We start from the raw sequence: 20,812 nt of genomic DNA on the forward strand, positions 1-20,812 counted from the left end.
TGTATAGCATGCCCTCAAGGGATGTTTCTATTTAACATTTATCATCCTTAGTTAAGGAAGCAGAAGGGGAAAAACCCAAACATCAATTATGCTGTCATTAACAGAGACACACTGAACAAAGGAGGTGGAGCACTCAGTTCCCATGGGAGAGGAGAGAGGCGCATGACAATCAGAATTACACCCGCTAACTTAACTGTAGCTACAACAACTCTGAACATAGTCATGCAATTCGTTAGGCTATGTGATATGGAGCAGCTCCACTGTGCTCGTGTTTATGTAACACCGACAGACCCCAGTCGTCAGTGGGCAGGATCAAACCTGAGACCTCTAAAGCTAAATGCATGAGTCTCTACTGCATGCGCTAAAAGCCATGTGGCTCTTAGCTAAGCCTGTAGCAGACTCATTAATCTCTAAGTGGTCTCGGTGTCACTAGAGGGGGACAGCATGGCACCCGGGAGGTGTGTGGATTACATTTACACACCGGAATAATTAGAAATGAGCTTGAGCCACAACACTAGACACTTTGGTCATCTTTCATCCAAGGATCTCAAAGCACTTAATAAATGTCATCTGAAAAAACACCTACTATCCCTGTTTGGTGGGCATGAGTTATAATCATTTCCAGAGAGACCAACTGAAGAACAGAAAGGTTAAATGATTTGCCAAGTGTCACACTCAGGAATGGAATCCAGGAGTCCACACACACACAGGTCCCAGTTCCCAGCTGTAAATCACACTTGGTCTTATTATACAGCAAATCCCTTTTGTACTGTAGGGCTGTTCCTGAGTCAATCATTAAAATGCATAATAGACAACCTATCAACTGTGCCGAAGAGTTAGTGAATTTAATGCTAGAGTGAATGAGTATTTACCAAATAATATTACTAGGGGGCACACAGGTCCAGATAATAAGAGCCTAAAGATAGAATCTCGAACACCACACATTGGTTGAATATTGACCCAGAAAAATGAGCACTCCCTACCTAATCATTACCTAAGTTTTTCGTTGCGAATACCTATTGATCAGGTCCAATCCTACACGGCTTACCAACAGAGACAGGCACAACCCAAAACCCAAATCCGATTACCTCTGGAACTTTATGAAAATTCAGACCTAGAGTCCAATTTTGCAGCTAAGGGCCATTTCTATGCTGAGCCTGGATGAGATCCCAGTGCAAGAGGCAGTATATAGCAGCAGGCAACAAGAAACAAGCCCCAAACAATCTTGTAACAGAGAATTTTACTTGGGAGACTTAGTGAGGTATACCCACTCTCCACATGAAAAAGCATCAGCCCAATCACAGAGCTTGGTAAGGAGTGGGGAGAATAAGTATACCTGAGATGTTAAAGTTGAAGATGAACAGCTTCTTTCTTCTCCAGTAGCTCTGAATCGTAAGGCTGAGATTTGTACGAGTTAAGATTTAATGAAGGAGAAAGACATGAAAGTCTGTGATGCTGGTTTGGTTATTAGCATTGAAATTCCAAATTCCAAAGGGGCTGCCAGACAGTATTATTCTTAATATACTTAAACACAGATCCAAAGGAAGCTGCCAAATATGGTTACGTTTTGTGCTCCCTTGTTTCTACTACTTTCTAAGAAAGCTGGAAATAACATTCCATTCCTTGCCCAAATGGTTATTTTTATGTACTTAATTTTGCCTTTAAAAAAAGAAATCACAGGGATTCTGAAGTTCTGGGCACTTGGCACTGCTGCTCAGATACAGAAAAGAGACACAGAAAGGTTGACTGGCAAATAATGCAGATCTACAGAAGAGCCACAAGTGGGTCTTAACCAAGATGGCAGGTTCTTCAGGGCCGGCACTGCATCTTCCTACAGGACCCTGTTCCTGAATGGCTACTATAAAACAAACTACAACAATACCAGTTATTGCTGTTTAAGGGCCCGATTTCACTCTCATTCAAGTAACTGAGGGTTTGTCTGCACAGCTGCAGCGCTTCGTGAAGACACTAACTATGCCAACGGGAGAGCTTCTCCCCTTGGCGTGCCCGCTCCACTTCCCCGAGAGGCGGTAGCTATGTTAACAGGAGAAGCCCTCCCATCAACGCAGCGCTGTCTATGCTGGGAGTTCAATCGCTTTAACTGCGCCACACAGGAGCGTGGATTTTCTACACCCCCGAGTGATGTAGTTCAACCAGCATATCTTTGTAGTGTTGAGCCAGGGCTCAGAGTATTACCTTTGATTATAACGTGAGCTGGCTTACATCCTAAATTCTCTTCTTCTTTATTTATTTTAAATTAGAAAAATGTGGAGGAGATGGAGGGGGAAAAGTCAGCTGAGCTGCAAATTAGGAGACCCATATTTGGGACTAAAACTATACTCCAGATCATTGTCATGGCACCTGACAAAGAAAAGGAAGGATGCTAGATAGCTGCTGCACTCTTCTTCTCTCAGTTCCTTCACAATGAAGCACGAATGTCCATCTCAGAAGCTACCGTGGCTGCAACCCAGTACAGGAGAACAGAAATCAAACATTGCAAAAATCTGCTTGTCAATGGAGGGCAATTTGTTCTACAGCAGTAGTTCTCAAACTTTTGTATTTGTGACCCCTTTCACATAGAAAGCCTCTGAGTGCGACCCCTCCTTATAAATTAAAAAACACTTTATACATATTTAACACCATTATAAATGCTGGAGACAAAGCAGGGCGTGGGGTGGAGGCTGACAGCTCGCGACCCCCCCCATGTAAGAACCTTGTGACCCCCTGAGGGGTCCTGACCCCCAGTTTGAGAACCCCTGTTCTACAGCTTTCTGCACATCTTTCAGGAGCCCAGCTTCCATAGCTTCTGTTCCCAGCTTAACCACAGTGCTGCTATCATGGGGAATGCTCATTACTCACGGTGCCTCCTGTTGACCATCCTGGGAATTTGCTCTGCCAGCTGGCACTCTCCCTCTGGTGGCATCTTTCCTCTGTCTTGTCTCAGGCTGCAGACTGGCTCACTCCTGGATCTGCAGCCTCCTCTTTGTGAGTCGGCCCTCTGACCAAGTCACTAAGGTCCTCCCCTTCTGGGGAATTCACAAACTTTCCAGACCTGCTATCTGGCTGGTGTCTCCCATGTCCTGGCCTCTCCCCAGTGGCTGGCAGGAGAAACTAGACCTGCCTTCTACACTGGGTTTCAGTCCAGGGACCCTCAACTCAGCAATCCTGGGCTTTCCTCTCCTAGCCCCCACTGCTCCTTCCCTGGACTGCTTCCTACCACTGGTTCTCCTCTCTCTGGGTCTACCAGTTCCAAAACGCTGCTCCCTCTTCCCAGGGTGAGACTGCAGCCAACACACTCTGCAGTCTCCAGACACTGCTCTCACCTTCCCAGGGAGTGACTGCCCTGTCCCAGCAGCAGCACAGGGAAGCCTGTTCTTAATCAAGCAGTTCCTGGCTCCTTGTCCAGGTGCGGCCTAGGGAGTTAATTGGCCAGCCTGGTCACCTTTTAACCCCTTCCAGCCCCATGTGGGGTGGACACCCAAACACAGTCGCCATTGACTGACAGCAAGTTGCTTGACTTCTCTGTGCTTCATAGTGCCCATGTTTTGAGATCTAGGGAGGAAAGGTGAAAAGTGGCATTTAACCAATTTTGATCAGAATAGCTGACTCAGTTGGCTCATTCCAATTAATCCTACCCCAAGACAAAATAATTCAATTCTTTTGAGTGTTGTAAGGTATGCCAGGAAGAGAAGAGAAAGGCAAAACACTGAAGCCATCATCTCCCACCTGAACAGAAGCAAGCCCTTTCATGCAATGCACAATGCTTAGCAAGTTTACCATATATCCCGGACTTCCTTCAGTCATCGACAAAGAACACACACAAGCCCTGCTGCTGTCCAGGGTGGTGGATGTCTCTTAACATTAACCAACTCCATTAACATCAGTAAGGCAGAAGCTGACTGCTCTCTTTCACCATTCCCTGATAACTACAGAGAAACAATCATTAAGCTAAAAGTGTGGGGAGGAGCCAGTTCCTTTCCACACACTGGGAGAAATTCACCCCAGTGCAGAGGTCCAGCATGAGGACTAGCCGCTACATAAGAGGGCTTCAGTAGTACCTAGATGGGCTGGTCCTTTGCACAGGAATGAAACAATATAACACAGTGAAACCATTTTACAAGCCCAGCAAGAGCCAGAGAGGAACTTTCCATGCCGACACACTTTTATTTTCAGTACTGATACTATCATTACATTAGTCAAGCTAGAGCTGAACTGTCAGGGCTGGTTTTTTTTTTTAATTTATGATTATTTACAGCAAGGTGTATCTTCCAAATCTGTAATATTAAATTCTTGTCCGTATCAGAGAATTGCTTTAATACCTGGGATGTGCAATATTAAAAAAAGAGGGGTCATTCTGCTGCTTGCCTTTGCTTACTGCTGTGCAGAAGGCCTATTCCGTGCATGCATCCCGTGTTCCCACTGTTAGTACGAATTCTGCCCTTTGTACCTACTCCTTGGGGGCCAATCCTGAAACATTCTGAGTGCTCTCAACTCACACGGAAGTCTACCGGAGTTCAGGGCACTCAGCCGCTGGCTGGATCAGGCCCTAGAATTTTAAAATAAGCCATTCTTTTGAATCTAAATGATCAAGTATCTTTAACGTAGGGCCTAAAACAACAAAAATGCTTCATTTTTTCCTGCATTTTATTTTATGCAACACCTCACACACTAGTCCTTTGAAAAAAGAACAGGACGACGTGTGGCACCTTAGAGACTGACCCATTTATCTGAGCATGAGCTTCCGTGAGCATCCGAGGAAGTGGGCTGTAGCTCACGAAAGCTCATGCTCAAATAAATGGGTTAGTCTCTAAGGTGCCACAAGTCCTCCTTTTCCTTCTGCGAATACAGACTAACACGGCTGCTACTCTGAAACTAGTCCTTTGAAATGACTCACAGAAGAGAGCACTTCAGTTTTCTTTGCAGAATACTAATTCAGTCTATATAAGTTCCTTGACTGAAACTTACAGAGGCAGCACAATCAAGCCAGTGTAATGGGACTCATTGATGATGAAGAAACCAATGTACTGTATCTTGCTAGTGGGCGTTTCTTCCATTAAATAAATTGTATACCATGGCCTCTGTGTAAGGCAGGCCATCATTTCCTGGGGTGGAAATAAACTGATGGCAGCAGTATAACAAGGCTGCCTTTTTGACTTTATCTGCTAGATTCAGGTTATATAATCAGGCTCTTGGGTCACAGCTGCACGGCTATCGCAACCCAGCAAAATTACAGAGTTCTGAAAACTCCAAGGGTCATAGTCTGATCTCAGTGACACCAATGCAAATCTGGACAAACTCCATGGATTTACATTAATTGTTCAGCATTTATACTGGTGCAGTTGAGAGCAGAATCTGGCCCCAAATGCACCAGAATGAAATGAATCAAGCCAATAGACTGTTGAATCATAGTCTGATTTCTATAATACATCAAAGGCTGCTTCAGTCTTTAAAATGAGTATCTCAATAAAGTTTAATTTTATCAAAATCAAGATTAGCGACTAAATTTTTCTGTTACACTAGTATAAATCTGGAGTAAATCCAGTTACCCCAGCGTAAGGGCTTCTCTATACTTAAAACACTAAAGCTGCGCCACCGAAACACTTCAGTAAAGATGCGTAGGTACTCCACCTCCCTGAGAGGCAGTAGCTAGGTGGACAGGAGAATGCTCCCGCCAACGTAGCACTGTCTACACAAGGGATTAGGTTGGTTTAACTGCATTGCTCAGGGGTGTGGATTGTTCACATCCCTGAGCAATATAGTTATACAACCTAATTTCCTTGTGTAGACCAGGCCTACATCAGCAATTTGAATCCGGATGAGGGAAGCAGCATTTCAGGACTGACATCCATCCAATGGCTAGTTGGTGGCCTGCACTAATTGAGTTGGTGGTCTCGGCCTAACTGCAATTTGTGATCACAGAAAAAATCCCCACTGTAGATGCCTGGTTTGTCAGCAGTCTCAGCAAGATAGGTCATGAAGAGTGAAAAACCATCTCACCCCTGGAGGAGAACCCACCCATCCATAGGTCAGGAGTGAGAAATATTGAGCCAGGTTCTATTCTCACTAGATCACTGTAAATCCAGACTGACCTCACTGACTTCCAATGAGTTACTCTGGATTCACACTGGGATAAGATTCAGAATTAGACCCTGGGGTTCTCCATGATTCCCTGCTGTATTGGGCCCCCTCAGAGTACCACACCTAGATACCAAGGAGCCTGCCTTGAACCCCTTCAGGAGAAGAGATGCAAAGGACTCTCGTTTCTTGGTCATATAGTCTGGCAATAGTTATTGTATCATTTCATTTTTGTGCCCGGTCCCCAGGAATCCCGATAGATGCTAGTTAATCAATCCCTAGGGCAGTCAATTCAGCACCTTCTCACCCCCTCCATCCCAAAAAGGCTTAAACTCTCTTAAAAGAGCAACACTTACCAACATAAATATGGCCAACCCTTTATACCTCCCTTGCTAGTATTTCCTGTACTTTTTTCCCCTCACAATACTCTGCCTCCCCAAATGAGCTCCAAAAGAGCAGATGCCTTGGCTGGCTGGTTATGCCAGCGAACAGTCATCACTGTGACAATTTAAGTGACAGTTCCGCCATCAGGTACATTTTTTAATCCAAGAGTATTATTAAATGTTTTTATTTGCCCACTCTGACAGAATGTACGTCCGTATTCACACCCTATTGTAACAATTTTTGTGCATAGTATGCCTTGTGAGGTATCATTTGAAAACTCGTAATTTTCTGTTTATTATTATCCTGGTAAAATACGTATGGCAACATTGTGTGGGAAATTAAGATTCCACTGTATCCTATTAACACATGTTCCAAACTGAGGTTGGCAAACAGGTCTGTCTTAAACAAAGGAATGGGTGCTCTGCCTAATTGGCATTTAAGCAGTAAACAGTCATCAAGCAGAAAGGGAAACAAAGGAAGCTCAAACAGGGGAGAAAAAAGCAACAGAGAACGTCCTTCCTCATAGACTTTTTGCCTCCTGGTACCTAGCTGAAAAGGTTTGTCAAGAGAGGGACCAAAACTATAAAAAGTAGGGACAAACACCACAAGGCACCTCTCTTTCTCCCTCTCTCTGCCCATAGATTCACTGCATCTGAAGAGACAAAGGGAAGCAGCTACTGGACTGGAGGAGGGGTCCTCACCTAAGAAGTTTGGTCAGTAAGACAGCTAAAACCATGGAGTAAGAACATTTTGCTTTGAATGTAACAGAGTTTGTTAAGTGAGACACCGGCAGCATTTTATCTTTATTTTTCTTGTAACCATTTCTGACTTTTATGCATCATTACTTGTACTCACTTATTAAATACAAAGATTAAGATTTTAAACTTGGTATATTGTTTTATCTAATCCAGTGTGTTTAAATTGACGGTCTCGGAAACTGCATTTGAGGAAGCAAGTTGTGTGCATATTATTTCTATTAAAGAAACAACAGACTTTATATAACTTGTATTGTCCAGGAGAGAGAACTGAACAGTACACGACATACATTTCTGGTGTGTTGGGGTCACCCGGCAGTATAACTAAGGCTAGTGTGAACCAGAGTGTAATTCGTGTGTGGCTGGCTGGCAGGCTGCTGTTACACACAAACCCGAAGGATGTGACTTGCATGGATCTGTACTGGGACCTGTGTACTGGGAACTGTGCAGTTCAACATATTCATAAATGATCTTGAAGAAGGGGTAAACAGTGAGGTAGCAAAATTTGCAGTCGATATAAAAATTACTCAAGATAGTTAAGTCCAAAGCTGACTGTGAAGAGTTACAAAGGGATCTCACAAAACTGGGTAACTGGACACCAAAATGACAGATGAAATTCAATGTTGATAAATGCTAAGTAATGCACATTGGAAGACATAATTTCAACTATACATACAAAATGATGGGATCTAAATTAGCTGTTCACAATCTCTTTCTTGAGTGGTGAGTCATTGTGGCTATTTCTCTGAAAACATCCACTCAATGTGCAGCAGCAGTCAAAAAAGCTAACAAAATGTTAGGAACCATTAGGAAAGGGATAGATAGTAACACAGTAAATATCATAACACCACTATATAAATCCATGGTATGCCCACACCTTGAATAATGCATGCAGTTCTGGTTACCCCATCCCAAAAAAGACACATTAGAATTGGAAAAGGTACAGAAAAGAGCAACAAAAATGATTGGGGAATGGAACAGCTTCCACATGAGGAGAGATTAGAAAGACTGGGACTTTTTAGCTTGGAAGAGAGACAACTAAGAGGGGATATGATAGAGGTCTATACAATCATGAATGGTGTGGAGAAAGTGAATAGGGAAGTGTAATTTACTCCTTCACATAACACAAGAACCAGGATTCACCCAACAAAATTAATAGGCAGCAGGTTTAAAATAAACAAAAGGAAGTAGTTCTTCACACAACAAACAGTCAACCTGTGAAACTCATTGCCAAGGGATGCTGTGAAGGCCAAAAGTATAACAGGGTTAAAAAAAATTAGATCAATTCATGGTGGATACAATGGCTATTAGCCAAGATGGTCAGGGATGCAACCACATGCTCTGTGTCCCTAGCCTCTGACTGCCAGAAGCTGAGAGTGGATGACAGGGGATGGATCACTCAATGAATGTCTGTTCATTCCCTCTGAAGCACCTGGAATTGGCCACTGCCAGAAGACACGAAACTAGGCTAGATGGACTATTGGTTTGACCCAGTACAGATGTTCTCATGTATTCTGGAAGGCCCTTTGCGAGTTACAGGTGGGAGCTGCTTCAGCAAGGCATTGCAAGGCACCCAGGGTTGCAGGGCAGGGGTGACACCGCTGCTTATTAGTCTGGATTGTACTCTGGTATGTTACATCCACCCCAAAGGTCCCTTTATCCAATAGAGCAGCTACTCTATAAAGTGCATTTAGATGAATTTGGAAGCTGGATGCCCCAAATGCATTAGCTGGAATTATTACATCCAAATGCACAGCATGAAAGGTATTGGAGGCAATTCCATTAGGGATTCATCAGGTTGGCCTTTTTACACTCAAGAAAACAATAGAGAACAGCTTTAGGCAATGATTTGAGTACACTGCTACAAGACTAAGCTACGAATTCACATTTACAGGCAAAGGATTCCCATCAGAATTGCAGTTATCCAAATCTAATCACATTTTCATTGATACCCAGACACATTTATACACAATATCATATCTACAAATAAACTCATATACAGGACACCACATGGTTTCCTCCAATGAGGGAGGTCCACAGACTAGTCCAAAAGGACTACAGAAGGCTGCACGAAGCTGGATCTGTAACACCTCCACTACAAAAGTGACTATGGATAAATTAGCAGAGGACTCTTTGAAAGCTTCCTGTAGTGTACTCAGTAGACCATTCCATACTTGTGCAGTCCTGGCCCCATGGATTCACTAGCTGGTAGCCCTACCTCCACCAATATGAAGCTTTCAGGTGAGTAGGACATAGAAAGGAGAAGACAGAAAACAAGAACACAACAACAACAAATACAAAGGTTTCAGAGTAGCAGCCGTGTTAGTCTGTATTCGCAAAAAGAAAAGGAGGACTTGTGGCACCTTAGAGACTAACAAATTTATTTGAGCATAAGCTTTTGTGAGCTACAGCTCACTTCATCCGATGAATGCATCCGATGAAGTGAGCTGCAGCTCACGAAAGCTTATGCTCAAATAAATTGGTTAGTCTCTGAGGTGCCACAAGTCCTCCTTTTCTTTTAACAAATACAAAGAAAAACCACCACTTGACAAGGAAGGGAGAAAAGGACATGAAAGAGAAAAAGACAGCAACTGTGTCAGAGAACAATGCAAGACTGGGGGGCACACATCCACCTGCTAATATCTCAAGAGGGATGCAGTGCAGGGTCTGCACAACTAGATCAAAACTCAGCTGGACTCCCCAATTAAGCAGAGAAAGCCCTCTCCAAGTGTTCCAGGGCACTTACCAAGTTTTTCTGGTGTGAATGAAATGAAACAATAGTCTGGCCACATTCCCCTCAAGGTCTGTAAGTAGCCTACAGTTTAAAACAAGGTAAAAAGAAGAGCTGACCTGTCTCCAGCTTCCAGTCAACAAACCAACATTTAGTGGGTTTTTCCTTTCTCCATTAAGGGAGCCATGCCTAGGCTCAGCTGCACCACATTACATCAGGTGTGAGTGGTGATGTGTGACCAATATTTTAAACAAGGGGATTCCGCAAAAAATTACCAAAGTTAACCAGAGTAGTGGGTTTAAAACATCCTTGGAGAAAGTGGCCATCAGCCACTGGGTATAGTCATTCCCTCTGGTATACTTCGCCTTTGAATGACCTGTGCTCGAAGAGCATGTGAACTCTAGCACAAGGAGCTTGGTTCAGTAACGACTCAGAGAGGAGACCAGCTCCTATTGAATCACCACCACCACCACCACTTGTTGCAGACTGGACTCCCTTTCAAGAATCAGCCCATCCCGATCTTATGACAAGCTGACAAGGTCCAATGCAAAACTGGTTCAGCTGCATATTCTTATTATGCTAGCAAAAAGCTACATAAAATAAAACGACCACCTATGTTCAATTCTCCTACATTTGACCACACAAGCGATTCTGATTTTTACAAGGGTAAGGTAGGGTATCTGCCTTAGCTAAACAGAAAATTCTGTGTCATCATAAAGCTGTCACAATGTTCTGAAAATATGGCCTTACAGAAGGAACACATTGTAATTTTATATCCAGCTATTTAAGAAGATGGGGGCCAAACCCTGAATGACAGACACTTTGATGGGAAAACACATGAATTAAACATAACTATATCAGCAAAATATTAAAGCAGAACTAACCATCAAGACCTGTGTGTTGACCTGATAACAGGGACACTTCACACAGATACGGAGCCCTCCCATTCAAGGATCTCAAAGTGCTTTATGAATATTAATTATTAAGTCTCACCCTACCTCATGTGAGGTATGTAAATATTATTACCCTTTACAGACACACATTGGATATATATGCACACACAAAGAATCAAAAATGGAGGCCAGCACAAAAGTTAGGAATCCTGACTCCAAGCCCACTGCTCTAACCGCTAGGGAAGGGTATCTCAAAAATCTTCTAACCATCAGGCCTCACTTGTATCAAAGCAGGTGAGCTCTAGTCCCACTTTCCGATGTGCTAGAGGCAATATTCAGGCAGACCAACTAATAATGAAATACTCAGACACTAACTTAGAGGTACTTACAATGCATGGTGTTTACCTGAAACCTCCGAGAGAGGCGCTGGTGTCTGTGCAGGTAGGTACTACATCCAGATGGGGAAAGACGGACCCAAAGTGCAACTGGGGAGTGACCTGCAAATCTCCCCAAGAGAACAAGTGGAAACTGGAGCAAAAGCGCAGCCACCCATCCTCTCTCGCCTCCCCACACCCATTCCCCCAAGGCTGTCCCCTCTGGGCTCCCGTCCTCACCCAGACTGTCTCTCCTCAAAGCCCTTGCGCACATGCCCCAGATCCCCAGGGCCCCATCCCCCCTCAGCCTGTCACTCTTCAGAGCCCTCCCCATTCCCCACGGGCCTCTACCTCACCCTGTTCCCCACAAGACTGTTCACACCCCTCCCTGAGGCAAGGCACTGACACTGGGGCGCTGCCCGTGGCATTTGCTTATTTCAAAGACCAAATTGACGAAGTAAGATAAGCATTTCAGGCCTGCCCTGCCCCCAGCCCGGGCAGCGTGCAGGCTCCAAAGTTTGAGAAAACCTGCCCTAGATGATACTCTGTCTCTGTCCAGTGCACATCACCTTGTTATAGTCTTATAAGAGCCGCTAAGGGCTTGTCTTCACTGGAAATGCTACAGCGGCACAGGGCTTCTTCCAGTTAATCCACCTCTCCAAGAGGTAGTAGCTAGATCGGCAGAAGAATTCTTCTGCCAACCTAGTGCTGTCTACTCCGGGGGTTAGGTCAGACTAACTACATTGATCAGTACTGTGGATTCTTCACACCCCTGAGCGCCATGCCTGGCTAGACCTAACTTTTTAATGTAGACCAGGCTAATGCAAACCAGACCAGGCTAATGCAAACCAGATTCACTTGCACTGGATCTGAGGGACTGAAAGCAAATGTTAAACATATCCTAGCTAGTCTGTTTTCCTGGCCTTCTCTCTCCCTCCTATTTTCACTGTTAAATACCATTCATAGAATCATAGGACTGGAAGGGACCTTGAGAGGTCATTTAGGCTAGTCCCCTGCACTCATGGCAGGAGTACGTATTATCTAGACTATCCCTGACAGGTGTTTGTTCAACTTGCTCTTAAAAATCTCCAATGATGGAGATTCCACAACCTCCCTTGGCAATTTATTCTAGTGCTTAACCACCCTGACAGTTAGGAAGTTTTCCTAATGTCCAACCTAAGCGTCCCTTGCTACAGTTTAAGCCCATTGCTTCTTGTCCTATCCTCAGAGGTTAAGAACAATTTTTCTCCCTCCTTCTTGTAACAATCTCTTATGTACTTGAAAACTGTTATCATGTCCGCTCTCAGTCTTCTCTTCTCCAGACTAAACAAACCCAATTTTTTCAATCTTCCCTCATAGGTCATGTTTTCTAGACCTTTAATCATTTGGGTTGCCCTTTTCTGGACTTCACCAATTTGTCCACATCTCTCCTGATATGTGGCGCCCAGAGCTGGACACAATACTCCAGTTGAGGCATAATCAACGCGTAGTAGAGCGGAAGAATTGCTTATCATGTCTTGCTTACAACACTCCTGCTAATACATACAATTCAAATTGTCGTTCTCCCGCACCCACCCATACTCTCCCTTCTTTAAGGGTGACCATCAGTCTCTTCATCTTATTAGGCTTCTCCTAGTCAAGTTAAAAGAAGATACTGTATACTCCAGATTAATAATAAAATGTTTATCCCCAAGATGTTTAGAAATATTAATGAATCTTTACAATAGCCTAATGAGGTGATTTCTACTATCTCCTTTTCACAAATGAGGTAACTGAGGTACCCATGCTAAGCAACAACTAATAATGCTTAGCACAGAAATGATTTGCCCAAGGTCACCTAGCAAGTGTGTGCCAGAGATGTGTTTAGAAATCAGGACTCCCTGGCTGTAGGTCCAATATCCAATTTAGGACCCAATCTAGCAAACATGCAGGTGCTTACCTTCACTCATGTCAGTAGTCTCACTGAAGTCAATGGGACTATCCACATGCTTAAAGTTAAGCATGTGCATACATGTTTATAACTGTACAAAAGTTAAGCGCACCACCACTTACCTGCATGATCAAATCAGCTCAGTCTGAGCATGCTCGGGCTTCTGAAAACATTTAGTTCACAGTGGGCACGCTCAAAGGCTGACCCTGGATCTTAGCAGAGTCAGCTCTGTATTCTTATTACACTACTGCATTATCATGGTCAATCCAGTACTAGTAATATGCGGCCTGATTCTATTCCCACTTACAGCCGTTTTATAGCAGTGTAACTCCAGTAAAGTCAATGGAGTTACTCCTGATTACACCATGTGAAAGCAGCATCAATCCCATGTGTCCTATTCTTACCCTATAGGATAGGATCAAAGACATTTCCTCTTTGTAAACTTACAATTTAACCCTCATATGGCTCTGACTGCTTTAAGCCCCTCTCCAATACACAGGGAGAATATGATGTATGTTTAATGTTTACAAGAGACTACACAAGGGTTTAGGAGATGATTTTACTTTATTCTGTCATAAACTCTTAAATCCTAGACCATGTATATTCTAGCCTTCTGTTCCAGTAAGATCTCTAAACATTTTCTTCTTGTCAGCATCAGACAACTGCTTCACATACTTTATCTAACAAGGTTGGTAAGTAACCTAACAATGACAGATGGAGGCATTAAATATTAATTGGATGGAGTGCATCCATTTCAGAAATTATCACTTTGCAAATTACCACTGTGTAAACAATAATTAGAGTCAAATTCAGTCCAGTGCTGGTTCTGAGTAAGCACTCAGCTTTCTGCTCTAAATAATGATAAACCGCAGCTCATTTTGAAAAAATATACTTATGTATAAAAATACTAGAGCAGAAATGAGTGGAGGCTCCTAGAATATGGTGATCATTTTTCTCTCCTTGCATTTTAGATAATCACATGACTTCACATTCTCTACCACTTTCCATCTGTAGATGGCAAATTGCTTTACAATCATTAATGATTTTAAATTTTGCAAGAATTTTCTACATCAGTTCCGCTTCACTGGTGTTAGCAACATTGGGATGGGCTTGTGGTGTTTTAAACACCATGTCAGTTAGATCTGCTCTGATACGGGTTAGAAGACACATTACTTAAAATGCCATCAGCTCATTCCAACCAATGCTCCTACCACTCTTCACATTGATGGAGCTGAGCGGGTGTTAGCAATGGTGGGAAATTACTGCAAAATGTAATTGTTGTAGGCAAGGCCCTGCCTAGAGGCTCAATATATTTTTAGGGAAGCAGCAATCCCGAACAGTATAAAGCTAATATCATTTACTGTTTAGCTCTCCAAAGCATTTGGGGATATCTTTTGTTTGCATTGTATTTTTCTTCCCCTACACACAATTATACATTTGCCACTTATACTGTTATACTAACTGAAATGAGGCCCATATGGTCTTCTGTTTGATGCAGCTTTTCAAAATGGAAATTCATATTAACCTTGCTTTGAAGTGTCTGAAGAATAAGTCTTCCTTTCAAATATTGCCATATATGTCTTCCAGAGGAATTTTCTAATTCTAATGTCTTATCTAGACACTTCGGACCTGAATCAGGAAAGCATCCCTGTTTGGCAAAATGCTTTAGAACGCACTTCACTTTAAGAACATGGTTAAGTCCCATTGAAGCCAATGGGACTCAAGCACATACTTACCTTTAAGCATCTGCATAAGCTTTTTACAGAATCAGCACCTTAGGACACAATTCTGCAACCCTAAATTACAGTGTTGTTTAGACACAGTTTTACATACTGAGTTTTGTTGCTGTAGTTGGATCTTCTCCATGTTCTGATTGTATAAATGATAACAGATTGTTCCGATGACCCTACTCAAGAAAGGGCACAAGAAATGTACAAGAGGACATTATTGAAGAGATTAACTCCTCGGAATGGGTTTCACCTACAGTAGTTACGCAGAAGAAGGGTGGAGGCATTCGCCTTTGTGTGGAGATAAGGGAGCCAAATAAAGCTATTGTGATTGACAGCCATCCTCTTCCTCACATAGAAGAAGTATTTGCAGAACTCCATGGAGCAAAGATGTTTTCTACTCTTGATTTGCAGAGCGCATACCACCAGGTTATGTTGCATGAAGATAGAGACCTCACGGCATTTATTACACATGAGTGACTATTCTGTTTTAAACGTGTTCCATACGGTCTCACATCACCCCCAAGTGCCTTCCAAAAAATGATGTCATTGATTTTGAAGAATCAACATAGAGTTCAGTGCTATTTGGATATTATCATCGTGTTTGGAAATACTTCGGAGGAGCATGACAATAACCTGCAGTCTGTACTAAACTGCATCAGCAAAGCAGGCCTCAAGCTCAATAGGTCCAAATGCAAATTTAGACAAACTGAATTCTCCTTTCTGGGGCATACAATTTCACAGGCTGGACTAAAACCTGATCCGGCTCATATCCTGGCAATTTCAAATGCTCCTCCTCGAACAGATTTGCAAACCTTACGTTCCTTTTTGGGTCTTATCTCCTGGTATGCAAAATTCATTCCCAATTATGCTTCTGTCATTGAACCGTTATGAGAATTACTATGGGGAAGTTCATCCTTAGTGTGGACAATGGCTGCACAAGCTAGTTTCAAAACGGTGAAAGACTTGATTGTACATAGTCCAGTACTTGCACTATTCAGTCCTGCGTTGCCCACAATTGGAACTACTGATGCTTCTGATTATAGACTTGGGGCTGTCCTCACACAACTTCATGAGGACAACACAGAGAGGACTGTTGCATTTGCTTCAAGGACACTAAGTAATGCTGAGAGGAAATATTCTACCATCGAAAAAGAAGCACTTGCTTGTGTCTGGGCTACTGAGAAATGGAGCACTTACCTGCGGGGCCACATGTTCAAGTTGCGCACAGATCACAGCCCTTTGACAACGTTGCTCACCACGAAAGGACTGGGAAGAGCAGGATATCGTATTGCTAGATGGTCTGCAAGACTACTCTCTTTCAGGGCTCCGGCAGCCGGGCTCCAGTAGGGATTTAAAATGCCCGGAGCTCTGCGGCGGCCAGAGCCCTGGGCCCTTTAATTCACCCCTGAGCCCCAGGGCTCCCAGCTCCCTCTGCAGCTGGTAGCTCCGGGGTGATTTAAAGGCCCCAGGGCTCCCAGCCAGAGCCCCGGGGCCTTTATATCACCTCTTCTGGTTGAGGCCACGCCCTCCACTCAGGACTCCGGCATACCGGTAAGTCCTTTAAGTTACTTTCACCCCTGACAGTAAGTAATAAGAAATGCATCTAGGAAGAAAGAGCAATGCAAAGTGTAATCTGCTGTCAGTGCTGAATGCTGCTGGAGCAGGACCTCAGCATCAAAATGAAAGTCAATCAAGAGCTGCTCAAGTTTCCCTGGAAGGATTTTTGGCAGCAACCAATGCTGTTCTAAAATGTATTCTTACTCTAAATGAAAGTGTACGTGCACTCAGACTGGGCCAAAACCAGAGCTGGAGCTGAGGGGATTGCAGAGAGGGAACAACTGACTTCCATGTGCCAGATTCCGACCCAGGCTACAGTCCTGCAAAGGGTGGCATAACTGCCCTGCACAGGCTACCAGCACTGCAGAGAGAAATGTGTAAGGGAATCAGAGAGCAGCTGTCACCCGTCCAGAACACCCACCCTCCCACAGGCGGTCAGGGAGTGCATGGGGCTAAGGCTTCCCCCACAGCAAGCCTGCAGGAGCAGAGCGGGAAGTAAGTTGTGCCCAGGAAAGGGCTGCGTAGCTTACTTTTCCTAAGGGGAGGAAGGGGGATGCAGGGAGTGAGCTATTATTCTCAGCAGTAATCAGGGCCCTGCTCGGATGCTGCTGCCGCTGCTGACTCAGGTTGGACTACAGGGTGCCAGGCCAGACCCACGTTCCTATTGGACAACCAGTTTAACGAGTACGGAGTAAGAACAGCAGAGACAAGACGGGATTCCCTTCGTGAAAGGTTTACTAGAGCTGTGTGTGAAAGTCCCTATTTTCACTTAGGGAAAAAATGATGCCAGGTCTGGATCTGGGTCAGAAGAAAAACAAACTTCAGGCCACCCTGCGTGTATCAACCCGCTGACGTAACGAAAGGCTGAAACGGCAGGCAGGCAGCCCCTGCCAAGTCACTCTCATTTCCGGTAAGGAAGAGTGGCTTGTTTTGGCCTGTAGCCATGCCACAATGGTCTGTGATCCCATTAGGCCTCAGAAGCTAAGCGGGGTGAGTGCATGTGTGGGAGACTGCCAAGGAAAACCCAGGTGCTGTAGGAAGCAGGGATGGCAGTGCGGTAGTGGGGGCTCTTTCAGACATTTAACCCATGTCATAGAGAGGCACTAGCCTCTCACACAGCATTGTTAGGACTGTGATTTTTCGGCCAAACTCCTCAACGGGCCATGGACGTTTAATCATGTAAAATAGTACGGTGCTTTGTAGTTTATGATGGTTTTAGTTAGAGATGGGCCCAATCTGCCGGCTGCTTCTTAAACTGTAGTAGTTCGGCTTAAATCGGAACTGGATCTGAACCGCCATTGGTAGTTTCAGATTTTGTTTTACAAAGACATAACCCACTTAATGACCAAACCAGCACCCATCTCTATTTACTACACACAGGAATATGTAATCCGCTTAGAAAATATGGGATATATGGCACCAGAGCCAGTCAGACGGTCAGCGCTGGGTTTTTCATATCTGCCGTGAGATGAGTTTAGGTCTTATTTACCTGTGGTTCCTCAGCGTACGTGTCATTAGCAGGCCATGCTTCCTGCCCCTTATGAACAGCTGCCAGTTCTTCGTTACCAGAGGAATGCTGTGGCATCATCAGGAACTCCGTTCTTCCCATCCGAATGATTTTCATGGATGACCCAAAGTGATGGAAAAGTGCATATAGAAACCCAGTTCCAACCTTGCCCCATGATTCTCACCAAAAGAGAGGAGTTTCACCCTGCCACTCAGCAGAGGAATAACAGCGGACTGTCTGTAACAGTGATCTCAGACGGAGGCTCTCGCAAGTGGCTCTGTAATGTATCCCCTGTGTCTCTTTACAGCAAATGATATTAAACCACTGTGATTTAACTATTAACCAATCTAAGTTATTAACCAATCAGGATGCTTTTACTATGTTATTAACCAATTGTAGTTGATAAAATAATAATACTTAATCAGTCATTTTGCTGTGACAATTATAGGAATAGAAAATGAAACAATGAATTCACACTCCTGTGGCTCTTTTGGGTAATGTTGAGCACTCATTTAGCTCCTGAACCACTGAGGTCTGAGTATCACTGCTCTCTAGCGAGGTCTCATATTATCAAGAATGGCAGGCAGAATCCTGATTTTTGGAAGCATTATTTGTGATCCAGTATTCTTGGGGGGGTTTAATGGTGTTTGTTCACTTGCTAGTTTGCAAATAACAAAAACAGGTAATGGGTCACCCAGCCATTAATGCAAATTAGGGAGGTGCTTGTGTAACAGGAACCCTGTTGCCAAAGTTCAGCTAGCAAAGTGGAGAGGACCCAGGCACGGCTCCAAGTAAAGCAGCAGTATAGGGCCTTGCACAAGAGGAACGTGATGGGGATCTAGCATACAGAATGGGGTATATGAGGAACCGAAGGAGCTTTTGAGGTGGGTAGGACACATACAATAGTATCAGGGAGGAGGGTTCTTTTATTCCCAACCATATTTAAGCAAATGTTCCCACAGATGTATGAGAATTCAGTAGCCAAATGCTGCCCCCGTACTGGCAGGTGGGTAAGGCCCTAACCGCAGAAAAGTGACTGTTCTGTTGTGCCGGGGGATGCTCTGCTCCCCGATCCTGTGGCTGAGTATAGCAGAATGGAGGAAAAGTGGGGGTCTAAGACAGATTGGACTACAGCCTAGCAGAGCTACATCCCTGAATCCACACATCCCACTCCCTCATGGACCACAGCAGCAAGGGAGCAGCTGCTCAGTCACTCCACCTAAGCCACTGGGCATAAGGGAGGGGATTTGTTCCCTCAAATCCCTCCCAGGATCCTCTGCACCAAGCCCATTTACTTTGACTTTGCATGGGTGATGGAAGCAAAATGTGGCCCTATGATTGCAACTGTATCTTGGGATCCCGTGACTCTAGCTTCTCTCGGGGTATAGGAGAGCACAGGGAGGGGCACCAGTCTTTACATTTTAATCTAATGAAGCCCCAGACAGTGCTTCCATAAACCCACTTCAGAAAGAGCTTTGGTTTTATGCCCACAGCAAAATACCCTCCTTAGATTAGGGGAGAAGCAGGATTTCAGTCCTTGCCTGCTGTAAGCCTCTTACGTCATGCACAAAAAATAAAGTTGCACTGCCTTTCCCCAGGAAGCTGAAGGCCCAAGGGCCCAGAGCTCTCACACAGACATTTTATTGGGACTGTCCCAAACAGCCATAAATATATGGAAGGCCAAAGATCCAAATTAATTAGTGCTGACATGAAGCACGTAGGCCATAAGATAGAAGTGACATAAAGGTGGATGCATTCCAAGAGGATTATTTTCTGCTGAGATCTCCTTGAAAAGAGACTCCATTGGCATTTACCTGAACTCTGCACAAACAAAGCAGGAAAGAGCTGCAATGGCTGGGACTATATTTTGTCATTCACTTAAAATCCAGGACCTTATATGCTGTCCATACCACAAGTGCACCAACTTGCCAGGATAAAATTAGGGAGATGGGCCAAAGCCATTAAATATGCATCTGGATCTTATACACCCCCGGGTTCAGGGGGCATTTGGATCAAGGGTTCTGGTTCAGTCCATTATAAAGACAGGGCTGTTGGAAAAATCCAGATCCAACTTTGGATTTTGAACCCCACCAAAGTTGTCTCAGATCTGGGTACAAGTCAGACTCTTCAACAGATAAGTGCTCCTCACTTCCTAACTTTTGCAAGTGAATCTATTCTGATGACCCTCAGGCCTGGTTTCCTCCCACTTCTCTTTTGCACTGTCCCCTCTATAGGATTGCCAACATCAAGCATTCAAAAATTATGAGTCAGGCCCCAAAATCATGAGATTACTTTAAAATAATATACACCGGACCCTCGCTAGAACGTGAGATTTGGGATCCATGCACGGTACTGCGTTATGGTGAGGACTGCATTAAAATGAATTCCAATTAAAGTAATTAAATTTGGGATTCATTGATGCAACCGCGTTATATGCGAATTTGCGCTATATAGACGCATGTTCTCGTGAGGGTCTGGTGTATTTGGGTTTCTTTATATTTGCCTTCTGGTTTCTGCACTTTTAGGCTACACTCATCATATTTTCAAGCTTTTCTCTGCAACCAGGAAGTTGAGAAACTTACTTTAAAAAAAAAAAATTAAAGCTGATATTCTCATGCAATCTCTTAATTCTAACAGCTGGGACTTTCAGAAAAACACCAATTATTACAAGAGTTGGCAATGCTGCGAACTCCATACCTTGATTTACAGCATCTCAATGGCTAGAACAGCCTTCCTGTTCCTTGGTCAGCGAGCACCAAGCAACCCCTTTTCCTACCTTCAAACCATTCCTTGAAATCCATTTCTTTCAGCTGCATCTCCCATGATGATGCGCCATAGCCACGGGACCTTCATGATGCACAGCAGTGGCTCATCAA

General features: G+C 44.0%; 1 protein-coding gene across 1 annotated transcript in view; it reads right to left on the bottom strand.

Moving 5' to 3' along the window:
• The window catches only part of NEURL1 (neuralized E3 ubiquitin protein ligase 1), a 274,470-nt gene that overhangs the window by 216,681 nt on the left and 36,977 nt on the right, over positions 1-20,812 (bottom strand). The gene's annotated exons all lie outside the window — the stretch shown is intronic.

Source organism: Lepidochelys olivacea (genome assembly GCF_965140295.1).
Source record: "Lepidochelys olivacea isolate rLepOli2 genome assembly, chromosome: 7".
In the NCBI taxonomy this organism is placed as follows: Eukaryota; Metazoa; Chordata; order Testudines; family Cheloniidae; genus Lepidochelys; species Lepidochelys olivacea.